The following is a 20439-nucleotide window of genomic DNA, read 5'->3' on the forward strand; positions in this document are numbered from 1 at the left end:
TATCGATATGTATGTTCCTATTCCCATTTTCTTAAATGTTTTGGGTTTGTTATTGTAGGTGTTTTCCTTCTCTTGTGTTTCTTACCTAGAGAAGTTCCTTTAGCATTTGTTGTAAAGCTGGTTTGGTGGTGCTGAACTCTCTCAGCTTTTGCTTCTCTGTAAAGGTTTTAAATTCTCCATCAAACCTGAATGAGATCCTTGCTGGGTACAGTAATCTTGGTTGTAGGTTTTTCTCCTTCATCACTTTAAATATGTCCTGCCATTCCCTTCTGGCTTGCAGAGTTTCTGCTGAAAGATCAGCTGTTAACCTTATGGGGATTCCCTCGTGTGTTATTTGTTGTTTTTCCCTTGCTGCTTTTAATATGCTTTCTTTATATTTAATTTTTGATAGTTTGATTAATATGTGTCTTGGCGTGTTTCTCCTTGGATTTATCCTGTATGGGACTCTCTGTGCTTCCTGGACTTGATTAACTATTTCCTTTCCCATATTAGGGAAGTTTTCAATTATAATCTCTTCAAATATTTTCTCAGTCCCTTTCTTTTTCTCTTCTTCTTCTGGGACCCCTATCGTTCGAATGTTGGTGTGTTTAATGTTGTCCCAGAGGTCTCTGAGACTATCCTCAGTTCTTTTCATTCTTTTTTCTTTATTCTGCTCTGCAGTAGTTATTCCCACTATTTTATCTTCCAGGTCACTTATCCGTTCTTCTGCCTCAGTTATTCTACTATCGATTCCTTCTAGAGAAGTTTTAATTTCATTTATTATGTTTTTCATCATTGTTTGTTTGTTCTTTAGTTCTTCTAGGTCCTTGTTTAAGTTTCTTGTATATTCTCCATTGTATTTCCAAGATTTTGGATCATCTTTACTATCATTACTCAATTCTTTTTCAGGTAGACTGCCTATTTCCTCTTCATTTTTTTGGTGTCGTGGGGTTTTAGCTTGCTCCTTCATCTGCTGAGTGTTTCTCTGTCTTCTCATTTTGCTTAACTTACTGTGTTTGGGGTCTCCTTTTCACAGGCTGCAGGTTCGTAGTTCCTTTTGTTTTTGGTGTCTGTCCCCAGTGGCTAAGGTTGGTTCAGTGGGTTGTGTAGGCTTCCTGGTGGAGGGGACTAGTGCCTGTGTTCTGGTGGATGAGGCTGGATCTTGTCTTTCTGGTGGGCAGGTCCACGTCTGGTGGTGTGTTTTGGGGTGTCTGTGGCCTTATTATGATTTTAGGCAGCCTCTCTGCTAATGGATGGGGCTGTGTTCCTGTCTTGCTAGTTGTTTGGCATAGGGTGTCCAGCACTGTAGCTTGCAGGTCGTTGAGTGAAGCTGGGTCTTGGTGTTGAGATGGAGATCTCTGGGAGATTTTCGCCGTTTGGTATTACGTGGAGCTGGGAGGTGTCTTGTGGACCAGTGTCCTGAAGTTGGCTCTCCCACCTCAGAGGCACAGCCCTGACGCCTGGCTGGAGCACCAAGAGCCTTTCATCCACATGGCTCAAAATAAATGGGAGAAAAAATAGAAAGAAAGAAAGAGGATAAAATAAAATAAAATAAAATGAAGTAAGATAAAATAAAATAAAGTTATTAAAATAAAAAATAATTATTAAGAAAAAAAAAACTTTTTAAGTAAAGAAAAAAAAAAAACAGACAGACAGAACCCTAGGACAAATGGTGAAAGCAAAGCTATACAGACAAAGTCTCACACAGAAGCATACACACACACACTCACAAAAAAGGAAAAGGGGAAAAAATAATATATCTTGCTCCACCTCCTCCATTTGGGATGATTTGTTGTCTATTCAGGTATTCCACAGATGCAGGTACATCAAGTTGATTGTGGAGATTTAATCCGCTGCTCCTGAGGCTGCTGGGAGAAATTTCCCTTTCTCTTCTTTGTTCGCACAGCTCCCGGGGTTCAGCTTTGGATTTGGACCCGCCTCTGCGTGTAGGTCGCCTGAGGGCGTCTGTTCTTCGCTCAGACAGGACGGGGTTAAAGGAGCAGCTGCTTCGGGGGCTCTGGCTCACTCAGGCCGTGGCGAGGGAAGGGTACGGAGGCGGGGCGAGCCTGCGGCGGCAGAGGCCAGCGTCACGTTACAGCAGCCTGAGGCGCGCCCTGTGTTCTCCTGGGTAAGTTGTCCCTGGATCACGGGACGCTGGCAGTGGCGGGCTGCACTGGCTCCCGGGAGGGGAGGTGTGGAGAGTGACCTGTGCTTGCACACAGGCTTCTTGGTGGCGGCAGCAGCAGCCTTAGCGTCTCATGCCCGTCTCTGGGGCCCGTGCTGATAGCCGCGGCTCGTGCCCGTCTCTGGAGCTCCTTTAAGCGGCACTCTGAATCCCCTCTCCTCGCGCACCAGGAAACAAAGAGGCAAGAAGAAGTCTCTTGTCTCTTGGGCAGCTCCAGGCTTTTTCCCAGACTCCCTCCCGGCTCGCTGTGGCGCACTAGCCCCCTTCAGGCTGTGTTCATGCCGCCAACCCCAGTCCTCTCCCTGCGATCCGACCGAGGCCCGAGCTTCAGCTCCCAGCCCCCGCCCGCCCTGGCGGGTGAGCAGAGAAGCCTCTCGGGCTGGTGAGTGCTGCTCGGTGCCGATCCTCTGTGCGGGAATCTCTCCGCTTTGCCCTCCGCACCCCTGTGGCTGCGCTCTCCCCTGTGGCTCGGAAGCTTCCCCCCTCCGCCACCCGCAGTCTCCGCCCGCGAAGGGGCTTCCTAGTGTGTGGAAACCTTTCTTCCTTCACAGCTCCCTCCCACTGGTGCAGGTCCCGTCCCTATTCTTTTGTCTCTGTCTTTTCTTTTTTCTTTTGCCCTACCCAGGTACGTGGGGAGTTTCTTGCCTTTTGGGAGGTCTGACGTCTTCTGCCAGCATTCAGTGGGTGTTCTATAGGAGCAGTTCCACGTGTAGATGTATTTCTGATGTATCTGTGGGGAGGAAGGTGATCTCTGCGTCTTACTCTTCCGCCATCTTCCCGAGAACCTCCTTTTCCGAGATTTTTTAAAAAAAATTTCTTTCAAGCCTGTTTGTAATTGTTCATTGAAGCACTTTTATGACGGGTGCTTTAAAATCCTTGTCATTAGACTTCCCTGGTGGTCCAGTGGTTAAGACTCCATGCTCCCAATGCCGGGGGCTCTGGGTTTGATCCCTGGTCAGGGAACTAGATCCCACATGCCGCAACTAAAGATCCTGCATGCAGCAACTAAGACCCAGCACAGTCAAAAAAATAAATAAATATTAAAAATAAAATTAAATAAAATCCTTGTCAGATCATTCTAACAATTCTGTCATCTTGGTTGTCTTTTCTCATTCAAATTGAGATCTTCCTGGTTCTTGGTATGACCAGCGATTTTTGATTGAAACCGGCACATTTGGGGCAACATAGCGTTATAAGATTCCAAATATTATCTAAATCTTGTATGTTAGCAGACCTCCTCTGAAGCTGCTCAGGCAGAGAAAGAGTGGACACTGCCCAGCCACTGCCAGGTGGGGGTGAAAGTCCAGTTTCTCCACTCAGGCTTTGTTACTGCTGGGCAGAGGTGGGAGTTCAGGCTCCCCACTATGTCTCTACTGATACCTCCCTGCCTGGGAGGGTTAAAGGTGCTTCATTACTGCCCTCACTGACGCCGTGGTGGGGGTGGCATCATAACTTCTGAGCCGTGGTGAAAGTCTTGATCCTGCACTAGATCTCCTCTGACACCATCCTGGAGAGAGGGAGAGGGGCTCCTTGCTACTGCCTTGTGGGGGAGGGGGTGAAAGCTCAGGCTCCCAGGTGGTTTCCATTGGCACCAAGGGGTAGGGGGCTCCTTATTACCCAACAGGGATGTAAGTCCCGCCTTCCCATTCAGCCTTCTCTGATACCAACTGGGTGGGGAGAATGGATGGTTTGGGGCAGTTTCTTACAGTATGGCAAAGGTAGAGGTCCCTACTTGGTCTTTGCTGGCCACAGTTTTTGTTCTGTGGTGTTTCCTTGGAGTAGAGCGATTATTGTCTAAAAGTTTTGCTAGGCTGTCCTTTTCCAGGTCTTTTGGCTAGAAAGGGCAGGCTTTTCTTAGAATCTCTCTTTTTTTTTTGGTCTACACCTGTTGATGTTTCTGAGATGCTGGCTTCTCCAGCACCCAGTCAGGGAGATGTGAGACAAAATAAAACTCTGGTGATTTACCACCATGCTGTTGCTTGGGTTCTGAGGCCCCTAACTAGTCTGCCTTTTTCTCTCCACCTTTTAGAGTCTTCTTATGCTTATTTTACATATAAAGTCTACAGAAAAGTACAATTACTCCGTCTTCCCAGAAGCAGAAGTCCCAAAGGTTGCCTTTTTTTTTTTCTTTTTTAAGCCATGCCACACGGCTTGTGGGATCTTAATTCCCCGACCAGGGATTGAACCCGGGACCTCCACGGTGAGAGCACAGAGTCCCAACCGCTGGACCGCTAGGGAATTCCCACAAAGGTTGCCTTTTGATATTAAGCCACAGTCAGGAAATGATTGTGCCATTGCTCTATATTTGGGTTTGGTGGGCCTTTTCTATTGTATGAGAATCCATGTGTGAATGGGGAACAGTCTTAAAAAATGAATTATTGGATTAAAAACAACTTGAAAAAGTGAGCACCTGCCAAAATTTTTCTGTCTCCCTGCTGTCAAGATTACGTAAAATAACAGATCCACTGTTGGAGGTGGGAGGCAGTGATGAACCCAAGTTTCTTTGCATGTTTTTATTGAGGTATAATTGATATACAAAAATCTGTACATATACATATTTAAACTGCACAATTTGAAAACTATGTAGTTTTATATTTAATATATATATGTATATATCTCTAGGAAATCATCACCACAATCAATGTAGTGAACATACCTATCACTCTCAAAATTTTCCTGGTGCCCCTTTGTAATTCCTCCCTCCAGCCCCTACCCCCACCCTTGCCCCAAGCAACCACTGATCTGCTTTAAGTCACTATAGGTTATTTTGCATTTTTTAGAATTTTGTACAAATGGAATATATACAGTATATACTCATTATAGTCTGGCTTCTTTCACACAGCATAATTAGTTTGCAATTCATTCATGTTGTTGCCATGTATCAATAAGTCATCCCTTTTATTGTTGAGTAGTATTCCATTCTATGGATACACCACAATTTGTTTATCCATTCACCTGTTGATGGACATCTGGGTTGTTTCCAATTTGGGGCTATTACAGATAAAGCTGCTATGAACATTCGTGTACAAGTCTTTGTACAGATGTATGCTTTCTTTTCCCTTAGGTAAATGCGTAGGAGTAGAATAGCTGGATCATAAGGTAGGTATATGTTTAACTCTTAAGAAACTGCCAAATATTTTACAAAGTGGTTGCACCATTTTACATTTCCACCAGCAGTGTAAGAGAGTCCCAGTTCCTCTGCATCTTCGCCAGTATGTGGTATACTCAGTCTTTTTAATTTTTGCCATTCTAATAGGTATGTGGGGACTTCCCTGGTGGTCCAGTGGCTAAGACTCTGCACTCCCAATGCAGGGGGACCGGGTTCGATCTCTGGTCAGGGAACTAGATCCCACATGCTGCAACTAAGAGTTCGCATGCTACAACTAAAGATCCCACATGCTACGACTAAAAGATCCTGCGTGCCACAGCTAAGACCCGGCGCAGCCAAATAAATAACAAATAAATATTAAAAAAAAATAATAGGTATGTAGTGTTTTCTCATGGTTCTAATTTGCATTTCCCTAATGGTAATGATGATATTGAACATCTTTTTTCAAGTGCTTTTTTGCCATCCATATATATATATATATATATTTTTTTTTTTTTTTTTTTTGGCTGTGCTGGGTCTTCGTTGCTGTGCGCGGGCTTTCCCTAGTTGTGGAAAGCGGGGGCTACTCTTCGTTGCGGTGCGCAGGCTTTCCCTAGTTGTGGAAAGCAGGGGCTACTCTTCGTTGCGGTGCGCAGGCTTCTCATTGCGGTGGCTTCTCTTGTTGTGGAGCATGGGCTCTAGGCGCAGAGGCTTCAGTAGTTGCAGCACGCGGGCTCAGTAGTTGCGGCTCATGGGCTCTAGAGCGCACGGGCTTCAGTAGCTGTGGCCCCCAGTAGACAGCTAGCAGGGAAACATAGACCTCAGTTCACAAGGAACTGAAGTCTGTCAACAACAAGAATTAACTTGGAAGCACGTTTTTTCCCTAGAACTGTGAGACGAGAACTCTGCCTGGCCAACAATTTCATTTCAGCCTCTGACAACCTGATCAAGGAACTAAGCCACGCTGTGCCTGACTTCTGACCTATACGACTATGAGCTAATAAACAGGTGTTGTCTTAAGCTGCCAAATTTGTGGTGATTTGTTATGCAGCAACAGAAAATAACTACAGATATTTTTTAAATTTTAGTGGTTGTCTTAGGGTTTATAGTACACATATTTAACTTAGTCTATGTCTAAGTGATACTATACCACTTCACTTATAAGAACCTTACAATAGTATCCTTCCATTTCTCTCTCTTGGCCTTTATGCTATTGTGGCCTGCACTTAACTTTTATATATGTTGTAAATCCCATAATACATTGTGATTAGTTTTGTTTAAATAGTCAATTGTCCTTTAAAGAGATTTACATAATAAGAAAAAAATCTTACATATTTACCCATGTAGTTAACTTTTTCTGGTGCTCTTCATTCTTTTGAGTAGATCCAGATTTCCATCTGGTATCACTTTCCTTCTGCCTGAAGGACTTCCTTTAACATTTCTTGTACTGCATGTGTGCTGGTGATGAGTTCTTTCAGCTTTCAGGTGACTGAAAATGTCTTTTTATTGCTTCACTTACTTTATGAAAGATATTTTTCCCAGGTATAGAATTCTAGTTTTCTTCTCATTTCTTGTGTTTGTTGAGTTTCTAGGATCTGTGGGTTTATAATTTCCATGAAGTTTGGAATGTTTCGTCTGTTATTTCTTCAAATATTTTTTTCTGTCCTTCCCCCCTTTCAGGGGCTCCAGTTACCATATACTAGACCACTTAAAGTTATCAAACATCTCACTTATGCTCTTTTAAGTTTTTAAAAATTTGGATAGTTTCTATTACTATGTCTAGAAATTCACCATTTTTTTTCTTCTCCAAAATCATAAAGGGCACCTACAAAAAAACCTACAGCTAACATTAGAGTTAATAGCGAAATATTGAACATTTTCTCCTTAAAAGCAGGAGCAAGGTAAGAATGCCATTCTCACCACTTCTATTCAACATGGCACTAGAAGCCTGAGCCAGTGCAACAGGCAAGAAAAATAAAAGGCATACAGACCAAAAAGGAAAAAGGAAAAAGGAAAATTGTCTCTCTTTACAACTGGCAGGATTGTTTATTTAGAAAACCTTCAGGAATATACACAACTACTACCTAATTTTTTAATTCACAGATTACAAAGTTAATTTTTAAAAACTCAATTGTATTTTTTTATGCTACTAGCAAATGATTGTAAACTAAAATTTAAAATGAATTTCATATATAATAGCATCAAAAAACATAAAATACTTAGGAATAAATTTAGTATATGCAAGATCTCTACACTACATAATATTTTTGAGAGAAATTAAAGAAAAACTAAATAGATAGGGAGATAGATCATGTTCATGAATTGGAAGACAATATTGTGACTCTGTCACTTCTCCCTAAATTGGTCAATAGAGTCAATGCAATCTGTATCTAAATAACAGCAGTTATTTTTATAGATATTGAAAATCTAGTTCTAAAGTTTATATGGAAATATAAAGGACCAAAAACATCCAAAGAATGTGAAAAAGAAGAACAAAGTTTGAGAACTTACACTGCATGACTTTAAGGTTTATTGTAAAGCTATACTAATTAAGAGAGTATGGCACATAAATTGACAAATAGAGGGAATAGAGAGCTAGAAATAGACCCACACTTATACAGTTGTTTGATTTTTTACAAAAGCACCAAGGCAATCCAATAAGGAAAGGAAAGTTTATGCAACAAATGATGCCATAATAACTGGCTATCCATATGGAAAAATATGAATGTCAACCTCTACATCACACCATACACAAAAATTAATCTGAGATGGATCATACACCTAAATGTAAGTGGTAAAACCATATATTTTAAAAAGGAAACCTTAGAAGAATATCTTCATGATTTGGGATAGGTAAAGTTGGCTAGCAGGTCACAGATATCAGTACCATAAAAGAAAACATTGATAAATTAGATTTCATCAAAATAAAAAACTCTGTGCCTATACCAGGCAGTTCCTGTTATAGAATAAGTACTCAATAAATAAATTTGTGTTGAATGAAAAAACAAAAACTTTGCTCATCAAAAGACACCATTAAGGGGAATTCCCTGGTGGTCCAGTGGTTAGGACTCCACGCTCTCACTGCTGAGGGCCTAAGATCCCACAAGCCGTGTGGCATGGCCAAAAAAAAAAAGACACCATTAAGAATATTGAAAGGCAACTGCACCACATCTCTTGCTTAGTTTCTACTAGGCATTTTAATTAGGTGTTAGCATCTTTAGGGTGGAGGCTCTTTTGTTTATTGCATCTAATACAACATTTAGCGGAGAGCAGAACTCCTGTTAGGGTGAACCAGGTTGTGCCCAAAAAATCAAAATCTCACCAGCTTATAACAACAAAAGAGTGTTTATCTAACATGTTGAATGACCAACATGGATCAATGGGGTAAGAGATTCTGTCACTGCAGTTGCTCATGGACCCAGGATGATGAAGCTTCAATCAAAAAACAAGATTTCACAAAATAGAGTTGTCATATGATCCAGCAATCCCACTCCTGGGCATATATCCAGAGAAAACTAATTCGAAAAGATACATGCACACCAGTGTTCATAGCAGCACTATTCACAATAGCCAAGACATGGAAGCAACCTAAGTGTCCATTGACAGACAAATGGATAAAGAAGACATGGTAGATATATACAATGGAATATTACTCAGCCATGAAAAAGAATGAAATAAAGCAATTTGCAGCAACATGGATAAACCTAGAGATTATCATACTAAATGAAGCAAGTCAGAAAGAGGAAGACAAATACCATATGATATTACTTATATGTGGAATGTAAAATGTGACACAAAGGAACTTATCTATGAAACAGACTCACAGATGTAGAGAACAAACTTGTGGTTGCCAAGCGGGGGGTGGTGGAGGAGGGATGGTTTGGGATTAGCAGATGCAACTATCATATATAGAATGAATAAAAAACAAAGTCCTACTGTATAGCACAGGGAACAATATTCAATATCCTGTGATAAACCATAATGGGAAAGAACATGAAAAAGAATGTATGTAGGGACTTCCTTGATGGTCCAGTGGTTAAGACTCAGCACTCCCAATGCAGGGGGCCCGGGTTCGATCCCTGGTTGGGGAACTAGATCCCACATGCATGCCGCAACTAAGAAGTCCTCATGCTGCAACTAAAAGATCCCACATGCCTCAACTAAGACCCAGCGCAGCCCAAATAAATAAATAAATAAATAATAAATAAATAAATGAGGGTATATTTTAAAAAAAAGAATTTATGTATAACTGAATCACTTTGCTGTACAGTAGAAATTAACACAACATTGTAAATCCACTACACTTAAATAAAATAAATTAAACAAACAAAAAAAAGAATATTGAAAGACAATCTACAGACTGGGAAAAATATGCAGAGAACATATATCTGACAAAGGACTGCTATGCAAGAAATAAAAAGAACTCTATACCGTAACTCAGTAATAAAAAGACAAACAACCAAATTAAAGTGGATAAAAAATTTGAACAAGTACTTCTCAAAAGAAAATAAACAAATGGTCAATTATCACATGAAAAAGTGATCAAGATCATTGGTAATTAGAGAAATACAAATTAAAGCCACAATGAAATACCACTATACACCTATTTCAATGGCTAAATTAAAATGACTGACAGCCCCAAATGTTGGTGAGGATGTAGAGAAACTGGAACTCTCAAGCTCTGTATGTGAGAATGTAAAATTGTATAACAACTTTGGAAAACGATCTGGCAGTGCCTTATAAAACTAAAGGTTTAGTACCCGGTAACCCAGCAATTCCATTCCTAGATAAATATTTACCTAAAAGAAATGAAAACATATGCCTACACAAAGATTTGTACATGAATGTTCATAGTAGCTTTATTCATAATAACCAAGATGAGGAAATATCAATAGGACAATCAATGATCCCAGGTGTCCATCAATAGGAGAATGGATAAACAAGCTCTCGTATAGTCATACAGAATACTCCTCAGAAGAATACTCCTCAGGAGTGAACTGATACATGCAACAACATGAAGAGTCTGAAAAATGTATTGTTGAGTGAAAGAAGCCTTAGACAAAAGAATGCATACTGTATGATTTCATTTATATGAAATTCTAGAATAAGCAAAACTCATCTACAGTGGAAAACGTCAAAACATTTTTTGCCTCTGGCAGATGGGGTTGGGTAATGATAAGAAAGAACATAAGAAAACTTTTGTTACCAAGTCCAAGCTCCTACTGCTGTACTTCTTGCAGTACACAGGCCAATAAATTGAAAGACGACTTGTTGGGGCAAGGAATAGCAACTTTATTCGGAAAGCCAGCAGACTGGGAAGATAGTGGAATAGTGTCCCAAAAAACCATCTTACCCAAGTTAGAATTCAGGCTTCTTTTATACTTTTTAGATTGGTTGCAAACTTCTTGGTGCCAGAATCTTTTGTTCTAGCAGCTGTCCATGTAGATCTGGTCGCAATGTTCCGATAAACTTCCAACAAGATGTTTTATTTTCTGTTCTGCAACTTTTTATCTCTATATGAGTGGGAAAGTATTATACCCTTAAAAGTCAGAGCCTTGAGAATGGGCTATCATGTATATTTCAGGCTACATTCTTTTACAAAGGTGCAGAGCCAGCATGACTAAGCACAGGCAACAGAGCACAAGGATTAGAGCTAAAGGAATAGGTCCAATATGGAGTCAGGTTTGTTCTTCTCTGATACAGTTTCATGAGTGATGGAAGTGTTCTATATCCTGATAGGGGTTTAGATCACTAGTCATTTGTCAAAACTCAGTGAATGTACTCTTAAAATTTGTGTCTCTTATTATAGGTAGATTTTATATAAAAAAAAAAAACTAAAATGTTCTACTCTAGTTAATTATCTGCCTGCTGAAGTATTTAGGGGGACATGTACTGATGTCCACTATTTAAAGTGCATTAAAAATAAGAGATTAATGGATGGAGGAATGGATCAATAAATTTGTCATAAAACAATCTAATAAAATGTTAATGGTAAAATCTAGATGGGATATATCAATGTTCACTATAAAATTCAACTTTGCTGTATGTTTGAAAATTTTAATATTAAAATGTTGAGAAAAAATTAAAAGAACAGAGAAAAATATGTTGTAAAAAGTAAAAGTCCCCCTTTTCCCACCTCAACCTTTGCCCCTTTCCAGAAGTAACCACTATTATTAACAGTTTGGTAGGTATCATTCTGAATCATTTTCTTTGAATTTGCATATATGCATATGTTGAAATATAGAGTGATCTTTTTAAAACACAAAGGGGATTATACTATTCACGTACTGAGTAATTTGCTTTATTCACTTGACATTTTGTCTTGGAGATCATTCTATGTCAGCACATATACATCAGTTTCTTTCTTTTTAATGGCTTTTTAATACCCCATAGAGTGTGCCATAGCTGACCCATTCCCCAGCAGAAATTTAGGTTGCTTAAACTTTTTGGCTGTTAAAAACTTACTCTCCAAAAAAGCTGGGCCAAATCACCTATAATAAGGGTCTTTTTTTAATATTCATATCAATGCCTGCTTCCCCACACTCTTGCCAACACTGAATATTATCAATCTTCTTCATTTTCGTCTGTCCAATGGGTGAAAAATGTTTTGCATTTTCCTGAGTGTTGGTGAGGTTGTAAGTCTCAATATTTTATTGGCCATTTATGGCTTTTCTTTTGTGAATTACCTTTTCATATTCTTTACCCTTTTCTCTATTAGGTTTGACTCTTTCTAATTGATTATATATTCTGGATATAATCCTTTGTCAGTTATCATGCTGAAAATATAAAAATATTGCCTCCTAGTTTGTGGCTTATGGTTTCACTTTCTTTATAGTGTCCTTTGATTAACAGAAATTTTAATTTAGGTGTATTCAAATGTATAAGCCTTTCTTTATGGTTTGCACTTTTTGTCTTATTTAAGAAATTTTCTACTATCGCAAGATCATCAAGATATTCTCTTATATTACCTCCTAAAAAGTTTTCCAGATATTTTTTTTTCTCTGCAGATACATAATCTGGATAATAAGAAAACAGGATGACATCATGCATAATGTTTTATAGCCTGTGGTTTTGTCATTTAGCAATAGATTTGGAACATCTTTTCATATGAAAAAGAAACAGACCCAGAGACAGAGATTTGTGTGCAAGAAGTTTATTAGGCAGTGCTTTCAGGATCAGCACGTACACGGGAAGGGAGTGAAGCAGGATCAGACAGGAGGGCAAGCTAGACAATGGTGCAGGAGCAACAAGGGCTCCAACTTTGTAGCTTAGAGGGCCCGGTAAAGCTGTCCCAAATTGAAGAAAGACAGCTAGGCCGTTATACTCCCGAGTTGTTAGATGTGGCCTGCCCCCACCCCGGGAACAGGGCATGACACTGGGCCAGGCAGCTGACTTCAATGGAATACAATTCCTCAAGATCGCTGACAGATGAAGGCTGTCAGCCTGTAGCACTCCCAATAGCTGGGCGTCCTGAAGGGTTATCTGAGCAGCACATCACAGAATCCACCTTGGTTAGGGACACTTTTGACTCCAAATAGCAGAAAACCCGACCAACTGTTGCTGAATAAACAGGAGTCAGTCTCACTTAACAGAAGGTCTACAGTCAGTGATTGCTGGCATCAACAGTATCTGTCCTTTTTATCAGGAAAGCAAAAACTTTCTTAGAAGTCCCCAGTAGACTTCCCCTTCTATTTAATTGGCCAGAACTGGATCACAGGTCCATTCCTTAGGGGCAGAGGAAGCTGGGAAAGTGGGAACAGGATTGTCAGGATTTTGTGCCTGGAGCAGTGAACATTCATTGCTAACTGAACAATCTCTGGGTTCTGTTAGCATAGAAGAAAAGGGAAAGGATATTAGGCACGCAGCTAACAAGGCCTGCCACAAATAGACCCCTACAAAATTATTTTGGAATAATTGCATATGGGTATAACTTATTGAAACGATCTCCCTACTGCTGGACATTTGGTTGTTTCCAGCTTTCTGCTATCATCCACTGTACTACAGTAAACGTCCTTGTAACTTTGCCCATATGCTAACTTATTTCTTCAGGACGAAATGCTGTACATGTAATTGCTAGGCAGAGGGAACGTACCATTAAAAAATGTTTGATGCAGATTGCCAGGATGTACCTTAGAAAGGCTCAACAAATTTATGTTTTACTTGAGCAGTGAATGAAGAAGCTTAGCCTTACTGACACTGGATATTAACATTCTTATTAATTTTCATCAGTTTTATATTCTTTAAAAAGTACCCAGTTTTAATTTGCATTTTGTATTGATTTTTAGTAACCATTTTTGCTAAGTTTTGCATTGTGGTCTAAAAAATGTGCTTTGGACTGTCTTAGCTTTCTGGAAAGTATTGAGATACAATCAGTGTTTCGCTGTCTTGCTCTGGGGGTTAATTCCAGCAGGCCTGAGTTGATTTGCTGGTCAAGGCATGAAACATACTGATTAAACAGTGTTTCCTTTTAACCTTGGGTCCAAGGAATTTCAGGGCATTTTGACCCAGTTTTCTAGCATTTATTATCAATAACAATGAAACTGATGATTTGCAGGTGGTCTTGGTGTTACTCACCCCAGAGCCCCACACCCAGAGGGCTCTGCTATTGTCTGGTTACATCTCAAGAAAATGAGTAGGTGTTACGAATACCTAAATATATACTCATAATTAATATTCACAGTAGCAGCAGAAGAACTATGCGAAAGTACTTTATAATATGAATATTTTTATGACCTATAAATTGCACTCTGTATAAATGCAAAAAATATTTTTAAGATATCACTCAGAAAGGTAAAAGATGGAGAAAAAATCATTTTGCTAATTAATCCAATGAGGAATGACATGTGAATTTAGAAACATATGCCATAGCTATCTTATCGGGAAACATGGCAGTGCTGTTTTTTTGTTTATTTGTTTATTTATTTGTTTGTTTGTTTATTTATTTATGGCTGCTTTGGGTCTTCGTTGCTGCGCGCGGGCTTTCTCCAATTGTGGTGAGCAGGGGCTACTCTTCGTTGAGGTGCACGGGCTTCTCATTGCAATGGCTTCTCTTGTTGCAGCGCACGGGCTCTAGGCGTGCGGGCTTCAGTAGTTGTGGCTCGCGGGCTGTAGAGTGCAGGCTCAGTAGTTGTGGCGCACAGGCTTAGTTGCTCCACGGCATGTGGGATCTTCCCGGACCAGGGCTCAAACCTGTGTCCCCTGCATTGGCAGGCAGATTCTTAACCACTGCACCACCAGGGAAGTATGGCAGTGCTGTTTTAAAAACATTTACTGAATATGTAGTTCATGAATAATAGATCTCTAACTCCAGATTGTATTTTCTTAGTGAAAAAGGGTTAACCTCTATTATTAGAGCAAAAATAAAACCATAGTGCTATAAATCCGACAAAATAACTTGAATATTTTATTATCTCTAAATATATGAATATATTGTACTAAAATTTCTGGAATAATTTTTATTGTATTTTATATGACTTTTGTATAATCATTGTTGCATTTTATAATTTTTGCACACATTATAGTCGTGCATGTAAGTACTAAGTATTTGCTGGCTCAGACAAATATTCTTTAAGTCCACATGCACTTAAAGTTAAAGATATAGAAAAATAAATTTAAATAGTCAAAAAAAATTTTGATATAATTTCTAAATTAATAAGAGTTATCTCTGAAATACAGAGTAATAAACTAACAGTACTAAAGCATGATGTGAAATTACATGGCCACTACAAGAATATACATAGATATTACAAATTGCCAGACTAGTAAAGATTAAAAAGAATTAGACTACTCAATTCAGATGAGAATACAGATTAAATGTAATGCAGTGTAGTTCTTTTGTGAACCAATTTAGCTATATGTAAATAGAGCATAAAAACTGTTCATACCTTTGACATAATAAATCCGTGTCTGTAGTAGTCTAAGATAATAATCCCACATCTAGAAAAACCTGTATACACAAAGATATTCGTTGCAGCATTATTTGTAATGGTGAAAATTATAAGCAACTTAGATGTCCAAAAGTTGGAGAAGAATTAATAAATGATGAAACCATTAAAATGTTATTTAAATTATAATGTATCTATATAACAGAGTTTAATGAAGCTGTAAAATGGAGTAAGGAAGATCTCTGTGTTGCTGTTAGGTGATTCTGTAGGAGATGGTGCTAACTGAAGAAAAGCAAGGTGCAGAAAAGCTGAATAGTAGGGAATATGTTTTGAGAGTATAAATATAGGTACATATTTTCTGATATTTTTCAAAACAAAGCAATGGAAAGATAAAGCAAAAACTAATACAATAAAAGTGGTTTCCTAAGGGGGGAGGAAAGGAATGTGGAAAGCACAAAGATGGAAGCTAGACCTCTTTGAATACATCTTGTTTTATATTTTTGCTTTGTGTAAAAGATGGCCTCCAAGAATCCCCACCTCCTGGTATTCACATGCTTGTAAGTTTCCCTCAACATTGTACCAGGGTTGTTCTGTGTGGCCAAAAAAATTTGGCAGAAGTGATGGTATGTAACTTCCAAGATTAGGCTCTAAAAGACAATATGGCTTCCGTTTTATTCTTTCTTTCTCGCAGATCACTTGTTCTGGGGAAAGGCAGTTGCCCTGTTGAACAGTCAGTCCCATGGGGTGAGGGTCTGAGGTCTGCCAACAGCTACATGGGTGAACCATCTTGGAAGCAGATCATTCAGCCCCAGTTAAACCTTGAGATGACTGCAGCCCTGGCTGACATCTAGACTGTATTTCATGAGATACCCTGAGCTAGAACCATCCAGCTAAGCCAACCTAGATTTCTGATCCTCAGAAACTGTGAGATAATGAATATTTGTTACACTGCTGTTTGGTTTAATTTGTTATGCAACAATAGATCATGAATACACATTGGAGCCATAAAATTGTTTTAAATAATTAAAAAACTGAATATAAATAAAAAGGAAAAAAAAGCAGTCCTTAAAAATTCAAGACAAATGGAAACAAATAAACCTAACTATCAAGCTGGTGGCAAAACTACACAGACAATAATTACTTCAAGTGACTTGCAAACAGTATTTTTACCGTACATCCCTAGTGGGCTAGATCCTAAGGACAAAAAGAACTGCAAATAAATATTAAATGACATTCAGTGGTCTAATTGTAAGCAATGATATTGATATTGTTACCATGACACCATTCTACCTATATAGTAGAATTAAAGCAAATAAGTCGTTATGTTAACATCATTAAGAACCAAGATTTTATACATGAGATAAAAAAGATACAAACACAAAATCAAAGAAATAAGTAAAAATCCTTTGCTCTTTAATTTGGATTGGAAATAGCAGTATTAATTCATTATTTTTTTTTCTCTAAAAAAAATGTCTTTCCTAGCTCTGTGCACTAAAAGACCTAAAAGAAATGACAACATAATAGCAATAAATACACAGCAACAAATACATATTTGTGGTGACTAAATATAACTTAACACAAATAAATATGCAGAATTCTTTAGGGAAATGGCTGATTTCAATTATGAGGCTGAAAATATAAAAGATGAACCTGGAATATTCTGTCTTACTAGAAGTTAAGGACTACAAGAGTCAAATTAAACGACTAAGGAACCAACTTTTGATGGATTCTCACTGGCCGAAGATAGGATAATTTGAGCATCAAAAAGCATAATGACTGCAAAGTAGTATATGTATTTATACATCAAATATTTTAAAACTCCATGAGTTAATAATGATACTAAAAAATAAATAAAACCTCACTGGTCACTTTTTGGAGGCTGCTAGGACACCAACTTATTCATCATAAAATTGGCAAAGAATGGAAAAAAAATAAACATTTTTCCTGCCCAACTGTGTTTCAGAGCATCCAGAATTAATGGGAAAGTTCTTCATTATGGGTTATGGAAATGCTTTAATATCTTGATCTAAGTGGTGGTTACATGGTTTCATAATACGTAAATATTCTTCCAGCTGTCCACTTAATTTTTATGTATTTTATTGTATGTCAAGTATAACTCAATTTAATAATTTTACCTCAGTTTTTAAAAAAATCCCCATTATACCTTCCAATGAGGTGTAATAGGAAGTACACAGCACCCTATGAAATATCCTTGGCAAAAAACTGAACCTGAATCTAACCAGGGCTCCAGGTGTAACTACCAGCTCACAGAAAATAAAGAGGACAGAGGGACTTCCCTGGTGGTGCAGTGGTTAAGAATCCACCTGCCAATGCAGGGGACATGGGTTCCATCCCTGGTCTCGGAAGATCCCACATGCGGCAGAGCAACTAAGCCTGTGTGCTGCAACATCCGAGCCTGCGCGCTAGAGCTCGTGTGCCACAACTACTGAGCCCGTGTGCCACAACTACTGAAGCCCACTCGCCTAGAGCCCGTGCTCCGCAACAAGAGAAGCCACCGCAATGAGAAACCCGTGCACCACAATGAAGAGTAGCCCCCGCTCGCCACAACTAGAGAAAGCCCGCACACAGCAACGAAGACCCAATGTAGCTAAAACATAAATTAATTGAAAAAATCAAAAAATAAAAAAGAGGACAGAGGAACATGTTAAATGATACCAACAGGGTACAACAAGACAAATTTAGGGTATGGGACATTCTACAGGACAAAAGACGTGGTTTCTTTGGTGAATTAATGATATAAAAGGGAAAGAGAAAGGGGAAGGCAGGGTCATAGATTGAAAGAGACTTAAGAGACGTATTAACCAAAACAATATCTGGATATTGTCTGGGTCTTGATTGAAACAAACCAATTCTAAAAAGTCGATTTTGAGACAATCAGAATCATTTGAACACAGATGATATTAAAGAATTAGTGTTAATTTTGTTTGGTGTGATAGTTGTATTGTGTTCTTAAAGTCTGTATCCTGGTAGATACTTAAGTTTTTATGGGTGAAATTATATGATTTGCTTTAAAATACTGTCGGGGAAAAATATGGAGGGGAATAAATGACTCAAGAAAGCTACAGGGGTAATAACTGTGGAAGCTGAGTGATAGATAAACTAGGGCTCCTTAAACTTGTCTCTTTATTTTTGTGTATGTTATTAAGCTCTTAAGTTATTAAGCTTCACACTCACCCTTCTATCCCTTGTGATTCTGGGGATGGGTTTCTACCATCCACATTTCTGCTTTGCAAACTGCTCCCCCGCAGACTCTGACTATAGGGGGGTGATAGAGGGAAACTGCAGGGCTGGAGAAGAATGAAGGAACTTAAGCTCCTTTCTGTTCTTCTTTGTTCCTTCCTGCCAGCTTTCTGCCTCTGTCAGCATCCCCCCAGGAGCATTTCTTCACCCCTAAACCAGCAGCGCCTTTCAGGTCTACAAGCTGAATCCAGTTTGCAGTTTTCCAACATTCACAGAACGAGCCTCATCAAACCCCCATCAGAAACACCAGCATGAGGTGAGCAGCAGCCCCTCCTCAGAGGTCTGGGTCCCAGCCCCATGGAGCCCATCCTCTAAGCTTCTAAGTTGTAATAATTCCATTCTCTTTCCTTTGTACCCAAGCCCTGGGGGTGGTAGCAGCTTTCTGCTTTCAACTCCAAGATACCTTAGAGCTCTCTTCACCATTTGAGTTACCTACATAACAACTTTATGCCTACTTCACATTTTTTTATATGAAATCCTGCCTCTTCAAATAACTAATGTGGCTTCTGCCTTCTGACTGGTCCCTGACTGAAAGGTACACCCATCAGTCATTGGTTGAAGGCTGTTTCCAGGGAGGTTCATTTCCCAGCATTTCCCATCAGCCACAGGGGTGGCAAAGTCGACACCTGCAGCAGGGCAGGCTCCAGTGGAAAGAGAAAACCCTCAGGCAAAATACTCCAGGAGCTAGCACTGGAAGTTGGGCCAGTGTGCACTAAAGTGATAAGGGAGCGGGAACAAGGGCGGGAGGGGTGAGGGGTGTGACAATGTTTGCTACACAGCCAAATGCCTTTATAAAAAATAAATTTCTCATTACATAAGCATTCATTATCTTTGAAAGACACTTAGTCATTAAGCATAAGGCTAAAGTCCTCTCAATCACCAACCCCCATCCTGATTCCCTTCTCTTTCTTCCTCCCTAGAGGTAACCACTGTTATCAATTATCATTTATTGATACATGTGTTTTTCTACATATATATGAATATAAAACATACATGACATTATTTTGTAGGTTTTTCTTTTTATTTCGTAGTATACATGTCTTCTTGCAATTTGCTTTATTCACAAAACAATTTGTCTTGGAAGTCATTCCATATTACGACACATAGATCCACCTATTTCTTTTTAACTGCTGCATAATATTCCCTAGTGTGCATTATGCCATTGTTTATTTCACTGTAGGTCTATGTTCACAATTAACGAAATTCTATGATTAATATCCATGTCTCTGTGTCTTTGTACCGGTTTAGGAGTGTTTCTCTAAGTTAGATACAGAGTAGTAGAAATGCTGGCTCAGGGAGAATGCATATTTTTAAACCTGCATTAGATGTTAAAAATATGTCTTCCAAAATGTAGTTCCAATTTACAAGCTGTGATACTGTGGTTTATAATAAGAAATATAGGACTTCCCTGGTGGCACAGTGGTTAAGAATCCGCCTGCCAATGCAGGGGACACGGGTTCAAGCCCTGGTCCAGGAAGATCCCACATGCCGCGGAGCAACTAAGCCTGTGCGCCACAACTACTGAGCCTGCACTCTAGAGCCCGCGAGCCACAACTACTGAAGCCCATGCGCCTAGAGCCTGTGCTCCGCAACAAGAGAAGCCACCGCAATGAGAAGCCCACGCACCACAACGAAGAGTAGCCCCCGCTCGCCGCAACTAGAGAATGCCCACGCACAGCAACGAAGACCCAACGCCGCCAAAAATAAATAAATAAGTAAATTTATTTAAAAAAAATAAGAAAGAAATACATAGTTGGTCTTCATCCTCATTTCTAGCAGAGTTCCTAAAATCCTTGGAATTTCCTAAGTGATGAGAGCAACAAAAGTGTCTTTGTTATGTTAATGAGGTGACTCCAGAACTGCACCTAAGGATGGGGGCTGGTTGCCAGGGGAACCAACCTTGTGATTAGAGGGTTGGCACTTTCAGTCCCACCTTCTAACCCTGGAGGAGGGGAGGGAGGGGAGGGGAGCTGGAGGTTGAATCGGTTGCCAATGGCCAATGATTTGATCAATCTTGACTAAGTAATGAAGCCTCCTTAAAA

The 20439-nt window shown here is 39.4% G+C and overlaps 1 long non-coding RNA gene across 2 annotated transcripts; it reads left to right on the plus strand.

The window, feature by feature from the left end:
- Nucleotides 1-2018: 2018 nt before the first annotated feature.
- LOC133082513 (uncharacterized) lies at nucleotides 2019-20236 on the plus strand. 2 transcript variants are annotated; one of them, XR_009698956.1, is made up of 4 exons: nucleotides 2019-2107; nucleotides 5229-5263; nucleotides 18504-18653; nucleotides 19845-20236. It is a non-coding gene; the product is annotated as an uncharacterized LOC133082513 (long non-coding RNA). The 2 variants fall into 2 exon arrangements; XR_009698957.1 differs by lacking the exon at nucleotides 5229-5263 and having other exon boundaries at nucleotides 2060-2107.
- Nucleotides 20237-20439: the final 203 nt, after the last annotated feature.

This window comes from Eubalaena glacialis, chromosome X (assembly GCF_028564815.1).
Source record: "Eubalaena glacialis isolate mEubGla1 chromosome X, mEubGla1.1.hap2.+ XY, whole genome shotgun sequence".
Taxonomy (NCBI): Eukaryota; Metazoa; Chordata; class Mammalia; order Artiodactyla; family Balaenidae; genus Eubalaena; species Eubalaena glacialis.